This window comes from Chinchilla lanigera, unplaced genomic scaffold (assembly GCF_000276665.1).
Source record: "Chinchilla lanigera isolate Chin_1 unplaced genomic scaffold, ChiLan1.0 scaffold00048, whole genome shotgun sequence".
In the NCBI taxonomy this organism is placed as follows: Eukaryota; Metazoa; Chordata; class Mammalia; order Rodentia; family Chinchillidae; genus Chinchilla; species Chinchilla lanigera.
The window spans coordinates 10,664,406-10,685,874 of NW_004955449.1; positions in this window are offsets into that span (position 1 = coordinate 10,664,406).

The window sequence follows — 21,469 nt, forward strand, 5'->3', positions numbered from 1 at the left end:
CCCCCACCATTTTTTCCTTTGGTTTACTGCAGAGTTGGAACACTGCTGCTGAAGAGTAGTTATAATGAAGAAGTACTGCACCTGGGGTCCTCTTTATGCTCTTGCTTAATAATCTCTTCTTCCGGCCACCCTTTATATGCTACATTTGGATTGGTTTCCATGCATTTCTCTTTTAATTGGAACTAATTTCAGGTTTGCCGTTACTTGTGATTAAACGACCTCTTTACCACAGATACATTTCCTTCCATTTATGTATTGTTACCTTCACAGTTTTCTTTAGAAGAGAATGATTTGTCATGAAGAGACCATCTTCTTACTCCATTAGCTAAGTTTTATTTGTAATGTGCATAATTTTAACAGCAATAAAAAATATTGAGTTTAATAATAATAGCATTCAGGACCATACGAGTATGACGGCAACTAATCCTTTTCAACTAATTGAAAACGAAAATGGCCCTTTGCAATATGTGTGTATTGTGAATAATCCTAATTAGGATAATGCAAGGTTATTTTAGCACAGTTCAGAGGCAGAGTACAGTCTCAGAAAACAGCTTAGCTAAAGAGTGATCCATTTAGAATTACCTGGGAACCTATGAGAACCTATGAGCTTCAAGTTATGAGCTTCACAGAAGAGAGGTCCTTTGGAAATCACTGGTCCCCACTGCATTTAAATTGACATAAAACTGCAAGGGCCCCACACTGTAATAGTTCTGATACTTGCATGGGAGAAAATTAATTTCTGAAACAAATAATATCCCTGATGGAATGTACCTCAGAAAGGCTAAGTATAAGTTATTTGATAAAACTCCGTGCAGATGTATTACTTGTTTGTCTTCTAAAGGTGTTCCTTTTGTATTTTTTGATGTGTGCATTTTTTTTTCCTCATCAGTCTGGATAAAGACAGGAGCTTTCTCTTGTTTCCCTGTGACATTTCATGTAGTGACTGGATTTGTCAGATTGCATCAGTCACATTTGATTACATTTTATCATATCAAAAATAATGAAGAATAAGAAATTATTCTATTTTTTACTGAAAGATTTGGGATACATTGCCCATTAGATCTCCCACATAAATACTCTTTTCTGTGCATACTGATAGCAACAAAAAATATTAGAGTAATAAAACAAAGAAAACCAATAATGGTTAACAATTTAAACAATACATGCTCATTGTCACTAATTTTATTTCAGTTGTCTGACAAAAAATTATACTATATTTGTCTAGCTCTATTAGAGATTTATTAGTTTTTAATGAATTTTAATTAGACTGTTAGATTATTGTTTTATTATTAATTTCAACAAAAATTTTTGAGAAATCGTATCTTATTTACAGTAAGATTTTCTACTACTTCTACTTTTCATATTTACTTTCATACCAAAGTAATCATGCAAATATGTAACTTGTCAATAAGTAGTGTATACAGTCAGTGTATATTAATTATTTTAAATCAACTAAAAAATAGTGATGGAAACTGTCCAACACATTTAATGTGTCACTTGAAACCAGGAAGATAAAAAAGGAGAAAAACCTCTAGGAATTCTATTTTCTCTTAATGACCTTCACAAAGACTACCAGGGACACCCCTATCCTTGAGGAAATTGTGGTTTTTCTCCTTGCGATGAGAGAGAACATGGTCACATGGATTGTGAAGTGGCTCAGGTAAGAGATAGTTAGAAATTATAAACCTCAAGCTTTTTTCTTACTATTTGGGAGACCTTCCAAGTGTGGATTGCTCTGCCTTGGGTAATATGAATAAGAAGGTACAATTCCATACATTTGGTATCTGAATAAGTCTTACTTATAAGGAGGACTTGAAAGCAAGGCTAAAGCTTTGATTAATAGAGGCAGCGATCATTGGTATAAGCTAGTAAAAGGGAAGTTTGGATGTTTGGCTATTTTTGTGGTTTGGAAAATGTTCTTTTGTCTCTGTTTAGCAAAATTGTTGAATGGTGTTGCTCTTGTCTTCTTATGTCTTGATGAGAGGGTTATCTTACGTCAAGTTGATGTTCTGGTCAATCACAAATATTCAAGAGAAATCAGGGTTTAGCTGAAACACTGGCTCAGCTCACAGAAACACCAAGGCCCAGCTGATAATAGCGACCACCACTTCCTGTTCTGAGGGGCTGCTTCCACCTTTCTCAATTCTAAGTTTTCCTATTGCAACCACCCTGCTGACATAATAGGTCCCTTCCTAAGAAGTATGAAAATTTCTATGTCTTTATTTCTACACACATGTAGCAGGATATTTCATCTGCAGCCGTGGGCATCTCTTTTGTGCTATAATTAGCAGTGACTCCTATCTTTAAATCCAAGTCTTTCCTTTTCATTCCCTAATTATAACTACCTACTTCAGCTGTCTAAAATGAATCTCGGAAACTATATGCTTAGGTCTGCTCCTCTGGACAGCCATCCTGGATTCCCACCTCCTCCTCTGCTGCATCATCAGATCCCGATGATTCTATTTTCCAAACTTTGAAATCCATACTGTCTTCTCAAGACCTTCTCAAAAGTTATTTTTTTGGTCTTCTAAACTAAATGGCATTTCATTTACAGTGTGTATTTTTTTTCCAAGGATGCTTATCACATTGTTTATGTCTCTAGGTGATTACCAGTGAGGGTCTGATTTCCGTGCTTTTACCTTACTTTTGTTGCTTTGGCCTCCAGCACAAGACGAAAGATAGCATGAAGGTTAAGACTAACATAGTCTTTAGAGTTATTTTTCCGGGATTCTCATCTTGGTTCTTCCAGTTTCTGGTTTTGAGATCTTGGTCATACCACTTAGCCTGTATGGGTCTCAGTTACACCATTTGTGAAATGGGGTTCATGATAACACCTATTTTAGAGTTTGTATGAGAATCAAATGAGGCACGAGTCACATCCTTAAAACAATGTGCAACACATAAATCATTTAAAATGTGTACTACTATTGTCATATCTATACCACAAAAAGAAAGCTCAATAAATTTTTGTTGAATTGTACTGACATTGGATTCTAAATTGTTAAATACAGAAGATAGCAGCAATTTAGAATATGGGGATAATATTCATCTTTACCTAAACTGAGACACAGTCAAACCTTGGATTTCCAGTGACTTGATCTACTCTGTGAGTGTTCTGCAGGCTAAGCAAACAATTCTAAAACATTTTAACTTGATAAATTAGTGATGTCTTGCAATATGATAGTATATCACACTGAATGTCACATGATCACAGTTGGTTCTATCTTTCTCGCTCACTGCTATGATACAAGTGCTTTGGATTATGAGTGGAATGAATTATTCTTGCAAACCCAGGTTTTACTGTATTTTTGTATGTTTCCAGCTAGGCTGGAATTTGTGACTGTGTTACTCATTGAAAAGCTTTATTTCAGCAAGTGTATGTATTTTGAAATCAGGGAAAATTGAGTTTGAATCTGAATTTAGCTTTGAGTAAGTTTTTTTTTTTTTTAATTTGCTGAATTTCTGTATAGTAGGAACATGACCTGATTCATGAGGTTATTTTGAAAATTATATAGGTTAACCCATGAAACCTAGTAAATTAACAACCAGGTTATGCATACCTGTCAATCATTTTTCTTTAATTTCTCCTCCCACTATGCAAAGACAAATTGTTTCACATACCACAAACATTCCAAACAGCAGGTTAAGGAGCAATTCCCTGATAAATTTCTTTGAAAGTTCCTGTGAGATATGAGATTATGGTTAAAATGAAGCTTTGGTCACAAGTGAAATGAATCAAATGCAAACTAATATAATTTTTGATTGAAACACAAGAGGTAAAGTGGGATTACATTAATTAGTCATAATAGTTGGAGACAAGCAAGTCAGCATCGGGACCAGTGAGGAAAGCCAGGTAGGACACAGGCCTGGTGAAGGGACTCTTTACAACAAGCAGATCAACATGTGTCACAACAGCTAAGCAAGGTTGGCATCACCCAGAATTGAATACATCGTATTTTGTAATTTGGGGGAGACTGAGAAGGTCAAGCAAGGTCTGTCATTGTTCGGAAAACACAATGAAAATTTGAAGTAGCTAGCTGGTTAAATTGGTATTAGAGGACTAGAATGGCAACAGGAAGATGTAGAGGTAACAGTGTATCTGCACAGGGCAATTCCTTCTCTATAAATAAGAGTGGGCAGAGGAAAGAGGTTAGGGGCACAGACAGCACTCAGACCAAGTTGTTGAACTTCCAATACTGAAGTTCTCGATTCTGATTATAAGGATCTCTGAACACCAAACCTACCACTCTATACTATGCTAGTGACAGAGCATATTGTGACAGAGCTCTGGAAAACTTCACCTCTTCTTTACCAGCCACTTACTTGTTTTAATCTATGAATAGGAAATGCTAAACCTAAAACTAAAGGAGTCTATAAAACTAAGAAGTGGAGAGGAAACCTGCTTTGGTCTATTTTCACGATCTCTCTGTTATCAACATTTTAGTAACAGCCCTTCATCTTAAGCAACTGGTTTTACTTTCCAGGTTGTTTACCTTTCTTTTAGAACCAGCCCTATTATGTGATATCAGTACTAGGTGGAGAGCATTTGTTCTTCAGAAGGAACTCAGTGTTGTAGGAGTCCCTCTCCAAACTTCTAGGGTCTATTTCTCGGGGCTGGGGGTTTAGCTCAGCTGCAAAAGCGCCTGCCTGGCAAGCGCAAGGTCGTGAGTTAGATTCCTGGTACCGGAAGAAAAGACAAAAAAAAAAAAAAAAAAAAAGGGTCTATTTCTCCCAACCATGCCCCTCTGCTTCCCCAGCCTGAGGGAAAAGCTCCTATCTCACTGTTGCCTTCGTGTTTCCTATTGTTTTTCCCATCCCCAAATACCCATTTAACCTTTTCTCATCTAACAGGCTCTCTTTCTGTTTTCTTCATTACAGTCTGGTCCATATATTCTTCCATGCCCTTGTGATAGCTTTGGATTTACACACAAGTGATGATGTTGAGTTTTTCTCTTGACTCTTGTATAAACCAGATGTCTCAGAGTGAGAGAAACAGGGAATGAGTTTGGGAGTTTTATGCCCCTGGTAGTATCTCACAAGAAAACTGTTCTGAGCTCATTCTTAACACTTACCATGACTATCATTTTTTGTTCACTGGCAACTCTTTGCATGCTGGGTGCTTCAGAAGGTATAAATTTCGTGGCAATATCTAGCTTGGTACACTAGCCCTTATTAATTATCTAGTAACAAATCAAGTAAATAAGTCCTAGAAATGTTTTCATGTCTTGGTGAGATCATTACCCCTATCCAATATTATCACTCATGAAGTTATGCTTATAATGCAATTCTTTGGCATGACTAATTATTAAAAATATCATACAGTAGTTGCTTTGTGACTGGAAAGATACTTAAAACACAACCTAAGGTACATGTTGTGATGTTTCCTAGATATTGAAAAAAGAAACAGATTATTTGTTTTTAGATCTTCATTAACACTGACAAATTCTGAGCAACCACAAAACCCATTCTTATATTTCTTTCACTTGAAATGTATAGGAAAGTCAGATATAGATGGAAAATCTCTGCCAATCTTTATACAAAGAACACAATTCTCATTAAACAAATTTTTGACTTAAATAAAATAATTTCAAAAGAATAGTTTGGAAAAATAAGTTTTATTGACTACTGGTTAGGTATGCAATTAGCATTTTAAACTTTTTTTTAAATTTCAAGAGTATGTCTTAAAAAGAATTACAATATGAATGATATGTATATTACAATCAAAAGCACATTTCGCATGTGATATGTATGAAGAGCAAAACTTATCTAGTGACTTACAGGAATTAATGCATTTCCAAATATATCTAAAGATTCTAATGGTAGGAATTTATGAAAAATGATTCAGTTCTTAAAAGTATGCGGATATGACGAGGGTCAGGTAGTTCTGAGTGCTACATGCTTATATAGATCTTTGTAGTTTTCAAAGCATTTTCACATATGTATTTCATTGATCTTTAATATGTTTACAGAGGAAACCCTGGAGAATCCCTTTTATACTTCATTTTCCCTGGTTTAACATATCATACACTAAACCTTTTTAATAGCCATACAGTTACTGAATAAGCCCAGTCTGTAGACTTGACATTGTTATGATTATTCAACTGTAGACTTGGATACTGACTCTTCAGCTAGAATAAAAGGAAGAATGAGCATGGAGCATGGAAATTTTTGGTGGAGACTGATAAGAACCATTGCATTAACCTTATAAAGGGGAAAAGTGCTATGTTTGACCTGGCAATCTAACATAAAGAAATTTGATTCTGGTAATGCTGTATTGTGACCTATCTGCTGCTAGAAGTGCTCTCTTCCCTGACCAAAAGCAATGACCTGTTGTCCTAGATGGTTTAGTGACTCTTGAGTTTTGATTTTGCTTCTTCTCTATTCTGTAATATGAATGAATTAGGGTCTCCCTCAGTCTACAGAAGAATGCCTTGGGTGTGTTTACATGGATGCAACAATTGGATATAACCAAAAGGAAAGGAATGAGATGGATCTGTATCTAAGTGTATAATTAACCTTAGATCAGGTAGCCATGGATGAAGAAACTAAATGGCCTCGTTCAGAATATTCTGCTCTTAGTTCAGGTTCTTTTGCAATATCGTATCCATCAGAGGAGAAAACTGATAGAGATAAACACTTATTAGTATTGACTTGAGTATTAGAGGGATCTAAGGAGTTCTATGAACATATGCTTTGCTTTCTCGTGTTATGTCACTAAGTGAAGTATATGGTAGGCTGATAAAGTGTACTCCAGACTTGATGAACAAATGGTCTGAGACTGAATTTCAAGACACAATTCTGGAGTGAGGCATACTGTGGGAGACTGAGAAACTAAGGAGAATGAACTTGCCTCAACTAGATAATTACAATATTTATAGAATTGAATACAAAACATGAAAGAATAAAGCATCATCAATTTTCTTTAGATCAAATAATAATCACCTAACTTTGCAGATTGAGAGAAATCCTGTTCTTCCATCAAAGTGTGCAGATAACATTGAATTTTTTTTCATGGTAAATCCTGGGCAAAGACTGAAGACTACTGGGTCCTTGAACAGCAGGATTTAGTCATTAAAAAAGAAGAAAACTTGAGGGACTGAAGATTATGCTAGTTTAAGTTTTCTGTCTACCAGATGTTTTAAAAAGTAGAGTTTATCATGTTGCAAATTTTTAAAAAACAAATCACAAAAGTTCATAAAAGTCCCTACCAAGGTCAGCTCTACTTTACTGTCACAAAACTCCTGAGAAAAATGATGTACTGAAGAAAATGTTTATTTTGACTCCTGGCTATAGAGGTTTTGGTCCACAGTTTGGTGGCTCCATAGCATTTAGACTATTGATAACGCAGAAACACCACGGTGAAAACGTGTGGTAGAGGAAAACTGCTCACCTCACAGTGAGCAGAAGGACGCACACCACGTGTGCGTACACAGGATTCAGGGGGGATCATAGAGAAAGGCGCAGGAGCATCCCCACGGAAGGCCCCCAGGACAAACTCCCCTTACTCAGCTCCTCTAAGTTTCTATCACTTCTCAACAAGGCCATCAAATTATGACTCTATCTGTGAATTAATTCAGTGGGAAGATTTGAGCCTTCATGGTCCAGTCAACTCCCATGATCCCACCTCTAAACATCGATTCACTGGGAATACACTGTAGTTATTTAATTTTCAAACATACATGAGGGTATGTATACTTATGAGGGATATTACACAATTCTATATTACCTGAAGTATATGCAGTTTGTGGAGGTAAACCAACCCTGTTTAGACTTATACAGTGAAGTGTTGAGATTTTCTAAATGATGTGTGGAGAATACATAAAAAATTCTGATTTTTCTGCCTGCAGAAGTACCAGTGCCTGGAGAACCCAGGAACCATGTGTCCCATAGCTAATTCATGGGTTCTCCACAAGACAGGGCATCAGAGTTGACAACCAATAGCCCAACCTGAATGAAGAAGAGATCAATGGCCAGGAGGACAGTTTCACTCCAGGACCGAAGTCTTACACTTCCACAGTGACCAGGTGAGAGACAACCTTGAGAAATGGGCTTCAGGAGAGTGAAAACTATATAGGGAACCCCTGGGAGGCCCAGGCTCAGACCAGGAAGACACAGGTGCTGTGTTCTGTTGTGGGAGGCCCAGGCTCAGTTGGAGTAACTGTCAGAGGGGGCAATCCTGAGGAAGGAGGCACGTAGTGTAGTGATAGGTTTGAGCTCTGGTGCTTCTGCCAACAACTAGCAGAAGTCAGTACTCTGAATTACTACAGACAAATATGGGCGGGAGGAGTGGACTGGCTGTCTTCAATACAGAGTTCTCTTTTGTCTTGTAGAAGGCTGTTCCTGAATATTTCCTAAGGTTTTTCAATATTCTGTTGACATTTGATACCATTGTTGTTGCTGAATTTACTACCATAGGAAAGGTAACATAGTAGTGACCAGCAATTGGTTTTCTCTTTATGGAAATACCTGGATGAACAGGGGGTGGGGGCATCGTAAACAATATTATGACTTTCCCCAAGGAATGGAGCAATCGGCTGAAGAATTTGCACACCCCCACAGGAAAAGCAGGCAAGCAAATAGAAACATGAAAAGACAAGGCCAACAAAATGTCTAAAAACTTCCAACTCCCTTAAAATTAGTACACAGGGCATTGAGAGGGAAGAAATCATAAGCTACTCAGCAGAGGCATCTGAAAGGGTATGAATAGGGGTGCAGCAGTTCTTGATGAATTTAAAGAAGCTATAACTAATCACATAACTACAGTACTGATACAAAGGACCAGAGAGTCTAGAGAAGACAAAGTTTGCTACATCATTAACAACTTTGAGTAAATATTTCCATGGAAAATATCCAGTTTTCCATCTCCCATCAGAATTTCCAGTTTCTTAGGCATCCTAGTCTAGTTGTTTTAGAACAAGAAATCATTTTTCTATGTACTTTTTCTTCTGCTTGCTTCCCATATTTAAAATATACCCAGAAGTATTGTTTTGGTTATTTATTTTGGTGTTTGCAAAGTGGTGTTTTTGGAACATCATTCTCACAAGCACATTCCATGAAAAAAATTCAGAAAGATCAAATACATTTCAGAAATTTTATAAATCTAAGTACTTCTCATGACATTCACAGTGAATATTGTCTTACTAAACACTTTAAGAAGTCCATGAGAAAAGAAACCTGCTAGAATTTCTTTGAAGCAAATATTCTTTTAAAATGCACCTTTAAAATGGTAGCCAGAAATTTACTAAAATATGCAATCACAGAAGGAAGGTAGAACAAATACTGGCAGCATAATCACTACAGGAGTGTAGTCATCTGCCTGTCTGTTTTGACTAGAAAATGAGCACTACAGCCTCAGACAGGACTGCAAGTCAGGAAACACTTGTAAGAGCTCTATGGAGCCTTAAAGTATCTTAAATAAGATCACAACTCTTTTCTGTAAAAGAAGGACAATGAATTAGGAAGAATTAGACAGCAGTAGTATTACAAGCATTTATCTTTCTTCAATATACTTTAGAGACACATGGTTATGTGGCATGTAATTCCTTGCCAGACAAAAATGGGATGGCCCCAACCACCTATGAATATTTAATAATTACGGATAGTTTATTTTTAAGTGGAATATACCACTGCAGGTCCTCGAAAGAGTTCTTTTTTTCAGATGGTAAACTATGGGAGGAAGTAAAATCTTAATAAGTCATATCAGAAAGGGATTAAAAGGTCTTCTTATTTAAAATTCATTTTCAGGTAAATGATAAGAATTGTGGCTTTCAGCTGATATTTACTTGTTATGATTTGGTGATATTTGCAACAAGGGCTTAATACTTTTGACCTGTGTTTTATTACTTATCAGTAATTTTCTAGCTAACAACCAAACTGAAGCAAAATCAGAGAATGGACACAATTACCGTAGAATTTACAGTGCATGTGGTTCATCCGCCTCTGACAAACCCATATCAAATCCTTCCATTATTTTACAGGGTCACCCTCAAATCAGGGTTCTCAAGATTGTTTGCTTTGATGATATTTTAAAAATTAAGAGGAAATCTTGCTACAATGATGTGGTAGCTTCCTTGTTTTAATATTCCTTTTTGTAGAACATTAACCAGTATTCTCTACATTGATAATTATTTGTGTTTCTAAATTGAGGAAGCTGGTAGAAAATAAAATCCCTTTTGCTGGCAGCCAATAAATGTTAAAAAAACCTGAAACCTTGAAAACAGATCAGCAGAATCCTTCAGAAGTTAGAGCTGAGAAAATGGGATTGACTGTGATGTTGCCCGACAATAATAATTTATGAAGCACAGTGCTTTTTCATATATATTATTCACACAAATACACACACGCATATAAGAACAATCTCTGGAATTTAGTACATGGAAATTTGATGGGAGATAGTAATGATGCCCTTCTTTATAATTTTTATAATATATTTATAAGAAATAAATTTATATATAAGACATGAATGAGGCTAATCAGAACATCTTTGCCTTTATTTCAGTATTTTAAGTATGAAATTAGAAGATATTAAGTAAATGATGTTATCATATTGATGGATGTTCATTAAAATGGAACAAGTTTGTATATTTAGATCAGGGAATTCTTAAAGAAATTTTCCTAAATAGAAAGACAATTTCATTAGGGTTTTCATGCCCCCTCTAGAGCTTTGAAAATTGTCTTAGAGGGAGAAAGTGCAGGTTTGAATCCCAGTTCTGCCATTAATTGACTATCTGATAGTAGGGAAGCTGGTCACCTTTCTGGGCCCCAACCACCAGTCACTCGAATGCAAAATAGATGTAACAAACCCATCCATGCTCACAGTGTTGTAGCCTCCATGCTCACAGTGTTGTTGCCATGTTTCTATAGATCATTGTTTTCCCTTAATAGGCATGTAATAAATCTTCTCTTTCTCCTTTCTTCTTTCTCCCCCTACTTGTTGTCCTACTGTTTTCATTTTCCTTCTCCATCTTTTTATTATAAAATCCCTTACCACTGTATCTCATTTAGAATCACCGTGATTTCAGCTCTTCTTTGAAGCAGACATTTAGCTCAGTAGATTTAAGGCAAATGTACTACAACGACAGTCGCTGAAAATTGACTTACCACGATGAATTCATGAAAAGTGTGGGGACAAGAACCGTGTCATGTATCTAAGTGATGCAATGAAACAATTCTGAAGCGCTCTCTCAGAGGCCCTGGCCTGGGGTCATAGCAGAAGTGTGTCCAGGCTGAGCTGGCCTTGGGGTCACAGAGGAAGTGTGTCCAGGCTGAGCTGGCCTTGCTAGCAGTAGAAATGCATAGGTGGTACCTCCAGCTTCTCCCTATCCCAGTGCATTCACAGGCTGGAGGCATGTAGGGGCTGGGGTAGGAGTTAAGAATTCAGTGGCAAAAGTTGAAGAAATTATGAGGATTCTGACATTTAAGAATTTCTCTCTGCTCTAACTTATAATTTTTAAATGTCAGAGAAAATTGGAGTGGCTATTAAGTCTGAAATCTTAGCACATAGTTAGGTCAGTTTTATTTTACTAATATCAGTTTGTTTATTTCTAGCAAGTAATCATTACACTCCAACATGACAATTTAATTTCTTCATCTGTAACTATATTATTGTTGTAAGACAAAGGGCTGCAATTTCAAAGGCAAAAGAATGATAAACAAAACCAGATTTGCTTTATTGGTTATAGGGAGGTTTTTTTTTTGTCTATTAGTGCAATAAAACAGGAAAGAAGCTAACATGTTTGATTTGTTTCACATCTGAATAATTTTATTATTGAGAGTCTTTATCAACATGGCATAAGTGCACCTGTTCAGAGACCTTGGGGTCATCTTTAAAGTAATATTGATATTTATTTAGATTTTCTATAGTAGTCAATTAAGTTGTAAAGCAGTGTTCTTTGAAAAGTAACCTCAGAGAAAAAAACACCAATAAACAATATTGTCACTCAATTTACTACCAGTAACAGGTAAAAAAATTCTGAAACTTGGGATAAATACCAAAGGACTTAGTGGATGATCCACCAGTGGTGGTGCTGATAGGGAGCAAATGCTGGCTGTATAAGTGGCTTCTGCTCTGATTATTTTGTTAGAGTCTTTCCTATCCGATGCTCCTTCCCATCCTCTCTCCTTCTCCTCTACTGCTTCTTCCTCCTCTTCCTTTGCCTCACTCTTCTTCACTCTCTTTCTTCTTTTTATTTTTCTTCTTGTTCCTCTTCCAGTTCCCCTTCCTTCCCTCCTCCTCCTCCTTCTTCTTCTCCTTCTTGAGATGGAACCACACTACAGTATGTTACTCAGATTGGTCTCAAGCCCTTGGGCTCAAGTGATATTCTCATCTCAGCCTCCCAGGTGCTGGACCTACCAGCCCATATCCCCACGGCTCAAAAGCTACAGTCTTAATGAAATTTTCCAAGAGTACATCAGGTGAAAGCATTTTCTCCCTATACTAAATTTCCAAAAGATTTCATACTTCTCATATGTTATTTACTATTTCCTATGTTACATTGTCATTATTTCTGTATACTTTGTATATTTCCTGTTTAAATATTAGTCTACAGAAGATTTGTCTTACATTTACACTGCACAAAATAAATACTTGAATTATTAAATATATAAATTTACAAAATGAATGACTCTTCACATGAGGTTCACCATTTTAGTGCTAACTGCCCAAGTAAGATATACACATGTGTGCGTGGGCACACACACAGTGATAATTTTGCCAGAAGTAGAGTCTGAGATTTTAGTGTTAACAGCATCACAGAGATCTCTATTATTGGTCTATATTTCATTCATTCAGATGCTGAAGCTCAGAGAGACTGAATATTGAAAGCAACATAAACTAAGAACATATATTCTAGAACTAAAGAAAATTTTGAGATTATGTTGTCTGATGCCTATATTACTCTCTGAATAATTTATGTATTTATGCAGAAATGTATGCATACTAAGATGTGATTGAAAACTACAAAAATGCTTACATTTAAAACAGCATTGCTATGAAAGACACCTTGTTATTAATCTCCCTTAGGATACCCCTCCACACAATTTGAACAAACTTATTCTTGCCACTCTGTGAAGCAGTTCTGAAATTCCTCTTTCATGGGTGACTCTAGTTGCATGGTCCTGGCTACAATGATGTCATAAATCAATGCACAGCCTTTACCATTCATATCGTTTTGACACTGGGGAAGAGCCAGAAGTAGCATGATGTCCAGATGTGGGAAGGATACATCTTAGTGCTTTTATGAGCCTGCTTTGCTGCTGGATGGCATTTGGCAGTAGCACCCCCTCCCCTTTTTTAAAATCACACCTTATAAAGATATTCATAAAAGAGCACTTTTACAATTGTTTTAGAAAGTAGCAAAAATGATGGGAGAAGGGTATTTGGAGGGAAGAAGGATGTTTTGAAGGGGTTTAATGGCAACGTGTATTTTACTGTAGTACTTTTAAAAATTTAAACACTTTAAAAAACACTTTAAAAAATTTACCACTGTATATTTTGATCACCACTTTTATATATTTATGTATGCGCATGCATGTCTATGTGTGTATATAGGTACTTCCTATTTTAATGAAATAGGTCCAGAGAAACTCTTTTATTATTTTATGTGTTGACACTTTTCATTTTTATTTGCTAATCTTCAATGAACATTCTCTCCCTTACCTTTCCATACACCTACACGATTATTTCCTTACAACAATACCCAGGTATGAAATTGTGGTTTTCTTCAGATGGCATTTCCTGCAGCATGCTTAAAGTTGAAGATGGTCTTTAGGAGGTTGGTCTACCTTTGAGCACAGTGATTCTCTTTAACCACGGTAATCCCTGATGATGGCTGTCTGCTAGCTGCAATCCCAACAAATGTGTCCTGCACCACTATAGCAGGAGCTAAGGATATATCACTACACAGATCAGACACAAGCATGTGATATAAATTGGTACAAAGTGCCTGATTACCTCCCCAAAAGCTGCTAAGTGAAGCTGATTCTAATAGCAATGTGTATTTGTTGCTATCCAGTCCCCATTCTTAATAATGTTAGAAATCTATCTTCAAAGTGTTTGCCAGACTGATAGACAAGCCTTCATTTAGTGATTTGCCTATTTGTGTCCCTCTACTACTTTCCATGGTTATGCTAACTTTTATGCAGTAAGAATTTTAAACTTTCATTTTTTACATATTCTATGTGTCTTGCTAAATTCATAATTTGTTTTAAAAATATTTATATATAATATTTCATTATAATTTTTTATTTTAAAATTAGAAAAACTAACAGAGCAACAATGAAGACATATAGGCAGAACTGTTCACGTTTTCTTAACTTTTGCCTCTTACAGCAAGAAGAAATTTTCATACTGAAGATTTTAAAAAATATCTTCACATACATTTCTAATATTTTATGGGTTCTAATACTTGAACCTATTTTCAATATATTTTTATGCATCTACTTAACAGGACTCTAAAATGGAAGTCTGCATTAATGAACCAAGGTGAAGTGGATGCTTTATTCTTAGGTATATTGAGAACCAAACATGGCATAGCCATTACAATTTTAATACATTATGTTGCTGTCTGTTAAATGTCTTCACTATATCAAAGACACAGGAGGGCCAGGAACAGCTTACAAGAGGTGACAGCATTCTTAGAGTCTTCTGAGTCTCTCTACCATGCTGCAGAAGGGAGTGGTATAGACAGGTATCTCCCTTCGCTGTAGAGAGTCCACGTAGCAAATATAGTGTTTGTTTTCTGAAGTTCCAAGACATGGTTAATCAATGTGTGAGACATGATGAATTTAAGAAGCAAGTGACCATCTTACTAGCTTCTTTGATAAGAGTAAAGGGTAAGTTGCTACCAGTTGGCTGATTTGCAGTCTGAGACTTTCCTGACACAGAAGTTTTTGAATATTTGCTGCAGATCAAAGGAGACCCTTCTCTTCACTACATCTGCAACACAGAATACACAATGTAGTTTGTTAATACGTTTTCTTTCTTTTATTTTTTAAAATAGATAAAAGAAATACACAATGTATGGCCACCCCGAATCTTGGGCAAAAGTGCCACCAATGAGATCAAACATATATCAGACAATGTCAGACCATATTTAAAGGAAACAGAACACAACAGAAATGATTTATAATTGCAACTTCTGTGTATAAATACCACATATCATGATATATTTTCTAAACTTTTTCTTAAATTTTTAGATTTGAATTCTCAAGTTCTGAGTTTTTTTCTTCAAATTTTACTTTAAACTATACACATAGTCATTTATAATCATCAGAAATTTGGAAAAATAATTCAGAACTTGAGAATTCAAATCTAAAAATTTAAGAAAAAATTCAGGAAAAAATCAATATATATGGTCTTTATATACATTTTTCCCTGAATTTACTACTCACTAGTACTTTTTATATGCTTTAATTGTGGGAACATTTATGATAATTGTATTTCTTGATTTCACTCATAGGGGTTTGTAAATGAAGAGTATATTGCATAAGATGTTGAAGTCTACCTTACTCAACACACCCAAAATTCACCTTCAACTATGTAAACTTTCTGTGTCAAGTACACATGGAAAAAAACTGCCTATAGAAGAGGTAAATTCCCAAAGCTTTCAGTATGTTATCTTCTAGGAATATATCCAGCATTCCTCCAATATCTGCTGGTTGGGTTTTGGTGGTGTCTACATCAGGTCAGAGATAAAATTTGCAGTCAGAAGATCAAGAATACTGTGAAAATCCAATAGAGTTCTGTACTATTTTGTTTGGTTTTAATTCTGTTTTGTTATAGTAACACAATACCATTTAAGAAGTGTTTACCTCTGGCTCTTTTGTCCTTATTTCTCACAGTGGAAACCACCATACTTATAGTAATTGAATTCTGTAGAGGAACGCAGAATGTACTCACCGGGCATGCAAGTAAATTGGACTCCTCCTTCCTTTATTCTTCCTAAGTTTTCTTCCTTCCTGCATTACACTGACAGGTGTCCTCCCAGTTAGAATCTATCCTTGAGGCTTTCCCAGAGTTTTGTTTGGAGACACTTCCATTTTTATTTCTAAAATACAACCTTCATTGGTATTAGTTTGTTAGGTCTGCCATAACAAATTCACACAGACTGGATAAATTAAACAACAGAAATTTATTTCCTCACACAGCTAGAGTACAAGAATCTAAGGTCAAGGTGTTTAGTTGGATTGGATTCTCCCGAGGTCTCCTCCTTGGGTAGTAAATGTCTGTATTTTGTCTCTTCACATGGTCCTTCTTCTGTGTGTGTGTGTGTCCTGATTTCCTCTTCTGATAAAGCTGTAATCATTTGGGATTAGAGCCCATCCTATTTATTTCATTTCAACTTAATTGCCTCTATAGATATCTTATCTCCAAACATACTCGCATTCTGAAATACTGTTAGGATTTCAGCACATGCATTTTGGAATACACAATTCATCCTCTATCACAAGATTTGAAATTTGAACAGGTGTCAATTAAAAGGCAATTTACTCAATCTCCTTTGTCAATGCTCACTAATCAGGTTGTCCTTCTTTAATTCTTTCTAATTTTTATACTTCCTTGGAACATCCAGTAGGATTTGGAGTAATGGGGAGAAAAACACATGAACTTAAATCACTGTTATCAGAAACCTGCCCATATTTCCAGGTCCTGTGTGAGAAATGTGGTTACAAGAGTTCGCTTATCTTCCCTAACCGTGCAAAGCTGGGCCCTGTGCACTTGATGAACACTCATTGTTTGCATTGCTACAAAGTGTTCATGACTCTCACTTTAATATTTATTATTTTGGGGGGTATTTTTGGTACCAGGAATCAAACTTGGGATCTTGTGCTTGACAGGCGGGCCCTCATGCCATTAAGAAATATCCCTGGCCTTTTTTTTTTTGTACCTGGAATTGAATGTTTATTACTATATATTTAAATATGAATATAATAGTTAAAGTTGAAAAATAAAATGCAATGGAATATTTGTAAACTTTCTGGATCATAGCCAAAATGTTGCAGTATTATAGACAGCTAAGTTAGATAAAAGTTTACAATACAGTCAGAAAGGGACTGGGCTCTCACGTAAGTTAGTGAAAGGTGAACACATCAAAAGTGTAGTTGGAGGTGAATCTGAAGAAAATTAAGTCCTAAAGGTTAAAGTCACAATGGCCAGATTTACATACTTCCTTAAGGAAAAAATGGAAATTTGAGATTATACCATAATTTGAACTACCTTTTAGGGATTTTCCATAAAAATAGACCCTTGCCTCACTATAGCGGTCCATCCTCTCTCACACACAAAGACTAAGACTCAGAATAAGACTAAGAGTAAGACTAGCAAAACTAAGACTACTAAAACTAAGACTAAAGACAAGATTAGAACTGCAGATTTTTGATCCAAGGTTAATGTTGTCATCCATATGCCCTTGCTGTATGCCCTGTTTCCCTATTTGACAAATATTAGCTAAGCAGCTGTATTTATAACCCCATTGGTTGATCATAATTTGAACCACACTGTACCTACCTTGTGATTTTGCACTATAAAATGTTCTTGTTAGATGACTTCAGCAGCAACTCAACTGGGACACTTCCTGTCTCTCGGGAGCTATTCCTATTCTCATTTCTATTCCCTAGTGAACCTTTCCTACTCTTAACTTCCCTTTGTCTTTTGGAATTCATTCTTTGATTTCAGGGGACACAAACTCAGCACATCTGACATCTAGCAGTTTGGGGGTTATATCTCTCCTCTATTACAGTACCAATTATTTTCTTGGAGTAATATATAGTACTTTATAGTGTTTACATCCTACTTGTGTCTAATTTGCAATTTTATTTTCTAGTAATATCATCACATAAGCCTTATAAGCTATACAAGTACTGTTAACGAGGATGGATAAAAATGAGTCTCAAAGTTTACACTAAAAGAATATTTTTCTGTGAGCATCTTCTATTCTCCTCTCTTTGGTGCCTCAGCCCAAACAACTAATACAACTGCTCTCTTTAATTAAAGTGGGAAAATATATTACTTATAAAGCTTAGTCTTAAGCAGAGCCAGGAACAAAATCTATAGCTCCACAATGGGCGATGGTCTATATAACAGAATAAAATGACACACTGATAATACAAGTTCTAATTGTTTGCTCTCTATTGTTATCTATCTTTTATCAGTGGTAAGAAGGTACAAAAGAATTACAAAGTCTCTGTTTAATAAGAAAAACTATAAATTATGTAACTTCAGAAATTTTATACATGAAAAAATCTTTGAAATTAAAATTCCACCTACGTTTTATTCTCTTCCCTTTAGAAATATTAATACAATCCTTCTGTATACTTTCTTTCATTATTTATTATATAAAAGCCACACTATTAAGGACAAAAATACTTTTCAATGACTTTTTCATTTTTCTATGGATACTTTGCTCATACCTTACATTAATGAGAAGCAAAGCAGCTGTATTAAAAAATGAACTTTAGATACCAAATAAGTATTCACAGCAGAGGTAGAAACAAAGACTGACCTGCTAGCTCTGGAGCTTTTAAAGTTTTCTAATTGTTTTCAAATTATTTTGATGGCATTACTTGAAGTTTAGAGGTCTTTTGTTTTTTTTGTTTTTTTTTTTTTCCCGGTACCGGGAATCAAACTCAATACCTTGTGCTTGCAGGGCAGGTGCTGTGCCACTGAACTAAATCCCCAGCCCCCAAAGTTTAGAGTATTGTTGTTGGTGCATGCCTCAGTCTGTATCTTTGCCTGTGCTATGTTAAGAATTTTGGAATCAGGATTTCTCTTCATTCTGCTTTAAGCACATGTGGATATTTCTAGGGATTACTACTTTTTGATTCCTGAAGTAGCTACTCATAAACTAGTAGAGGACAGAACAATAAATGAGTTTGAGGAAAATAACCCCAATGGCCCACTGCATTTATGTAAATTTCCTTACAACAAGTTGATGAAAATCTCCTATGCCTCTATAGCTTTGTGTGTAGGCTTCATTATTATGAAAAGGTACAGTAATCCAGAACTAGATTTGTAAAATTACTCACTCACACTAAAATATTTTCAAGATGTTTCTACCACAGTGTAAAAAAAGCAAAATTGCATTTTCATTCCATTGTGTTTATTCAATCTTAGGCCAGTATGTAAGGATGAAATAATTGTTTCTCTTTAGAGAGATAGGAGACCTAATTTGTATTTCATTTTAATAAAGTTTAAAATAAAATGTTGAGGTATTACTTGCTTTCAAGAAATCTTGACATAAGGCTTATTTTGCAAGGCAGTTTTTGAAATTCCAAGGTCTTCAAAGTGGAGCCTAGGGAATATAGAAAGACTAGGTTGAATCTATATCGTAGTCCTCCAGTAAAGAGAAGCAGAGGTGATCAAAAAGAATTTGCTGATTTCCTACTAAATATCAGGCACACTTCTTTATTTTAAAAATTTTGTCATAACCCTCACCTATTCTGTTAAGGTAGGTTATTTTAACCACTTATAAAGGCAGTTAAAATTTTCTTCTATAAAGGGACAAAAAAAGAATCAGAGAATAATGGCAGTGTCAGGATTAGAACACAGGACTGTCTTGTTCAAAAGCCACTCTGATTTCAATTTATGAAGTTCTCTCTGAAGTACTTAAGGGGCCTGCACTGATTCCATAGTTTGAACTCCCTGCAGTGCATATAAAGTCAGAAAAATTGGGGTGAAGCACAAGTAAGGTGCTTTCAGTTCTAAAGTTTCCACACAAAGGTTTCAGCCTGGCAATCTCAACCATAGAAACGAGTGAAAACATCTTTATATAAATTCCTTTACCTATTGTTCAGTGGGTTCCCTTTATCCACAGGAGGCCTTCCCAGCCGGGGTTTCCTGGTGATATCTTATAAGAAAGTCATGTGGTGTGATGCACAGACATTGAATGTCTTAGTTCTTGAGGAAATGTGGCTGGACTGGCTCAGCGGATCTCCCCGTCCTACTCCCAGCCTACCCCACCCCCCACCATGGCTGTGAACAAAGGAAACTTCGACATTTCTGGAACATCTTTGGCCTAACCTTTCCAGTCCTGGCTTCTCTCACTCTTCACTTGACTCAGCAATACTAAGCTAATAACATATCCAGGTCACACCATCCTTTTTGAACATGATCTTGTGTCTCTGATCAAGCTGACCTCACTATCTGGAATACGAATACCACTTACTAGCCATCTTCTGACTAGGGTATGTTGTCTACTATAGGTCTCAGATCAAAGGTAAACCTCTCTTTCTTTCCTTCTGCATGTCCCCAAATAAACCAAAGCAATTTGCTCGGCTTCCACATGATTTCTTTATACCATAAAGTAATTATTCAAATTAAAAATTTGTCATCTATCTTCAATATCTTCTTATTGTAGTCTAAACTTATTTTAGACAGAAAAAGCACCTTCTTTATACAAATTAGTGACTGGGTCAGAGTAGTCATTCAATAAAATGTGTTGAATTAATTACTTAATAATTGATACTGAAAATAAGGCTACAGGTTCTTTTTTATTTTTTCTTTTCGCAAAGGACCACTGGGATGTATGCTGTTCATGTAATAATTAATAATCTATTACTAATAATGATAAAAACATTATGAGGATTATATATTACTGTACACACAAAAAGTATATAACATAGTTTCAAGTTTCTATTCTATAAGAATTTTTTTTTCTTTTTTTTTGATGCAAGTCTTGCTATATAGTTTAGACCAGCCCTAAACTCACTATATAGCCCATGCTGGCCTCAAACTCAAGGTGATCCTCCTGTCTCAGCCTCCCTAGTGCTGGGATTACAGCATGGGCCGCCATGCTCAGTTGTTCAATAAGCAATTTAAAGAAACAAGATTATTAAGGAATTTGTAAAAGTTGAACCCAGAGTCTTGTGCATGTTAAGTAAGTGCTCTATCACTGGGATATATCTAAGTCTTAAACCATCCTTTCTACAAATTTTAAAAAGAGAATAATCCTGGATTCTTCATGCAGACTACATTATTGTTCTTTCTTTTGGGATGTTTTGCATCACTGCTCCTATAATTTGAACACTTTAAGTAACAATTTGAATATAAGGTTAACAAATTGAGTTTCTTTCTACTTTTTTATTGGGTACTAGAAATACACAAAGGGAAATACTAAAGAGAAATGCCGTTCTCAGTGACTTGCCACCAAAGGGGCTTTTAGATACTACATTCCATTAGCATTTTTAAATTCTTATTCAGGATATTCTGATTTTGTATTCCTTATTATTAAAGCAGGTTAAACTTGGATTTATTTAAAATAATACCACCACAAGGAAATATTAAGAATATGCCTGTACCAAAAATTCCATGCTGTGTCATCATGTGATGTTTCCTTTGTATGTATCTGGGTCCTAATTTCCTGTTTTCATAAAAATTTAATCCTTTGGAATTACAGGTTACCCTGTTTATCACATTTTAAACTTAAATGCCTCTACAGAGGCAAAACTTCACCAAAATTATTTCTTTTTTTTT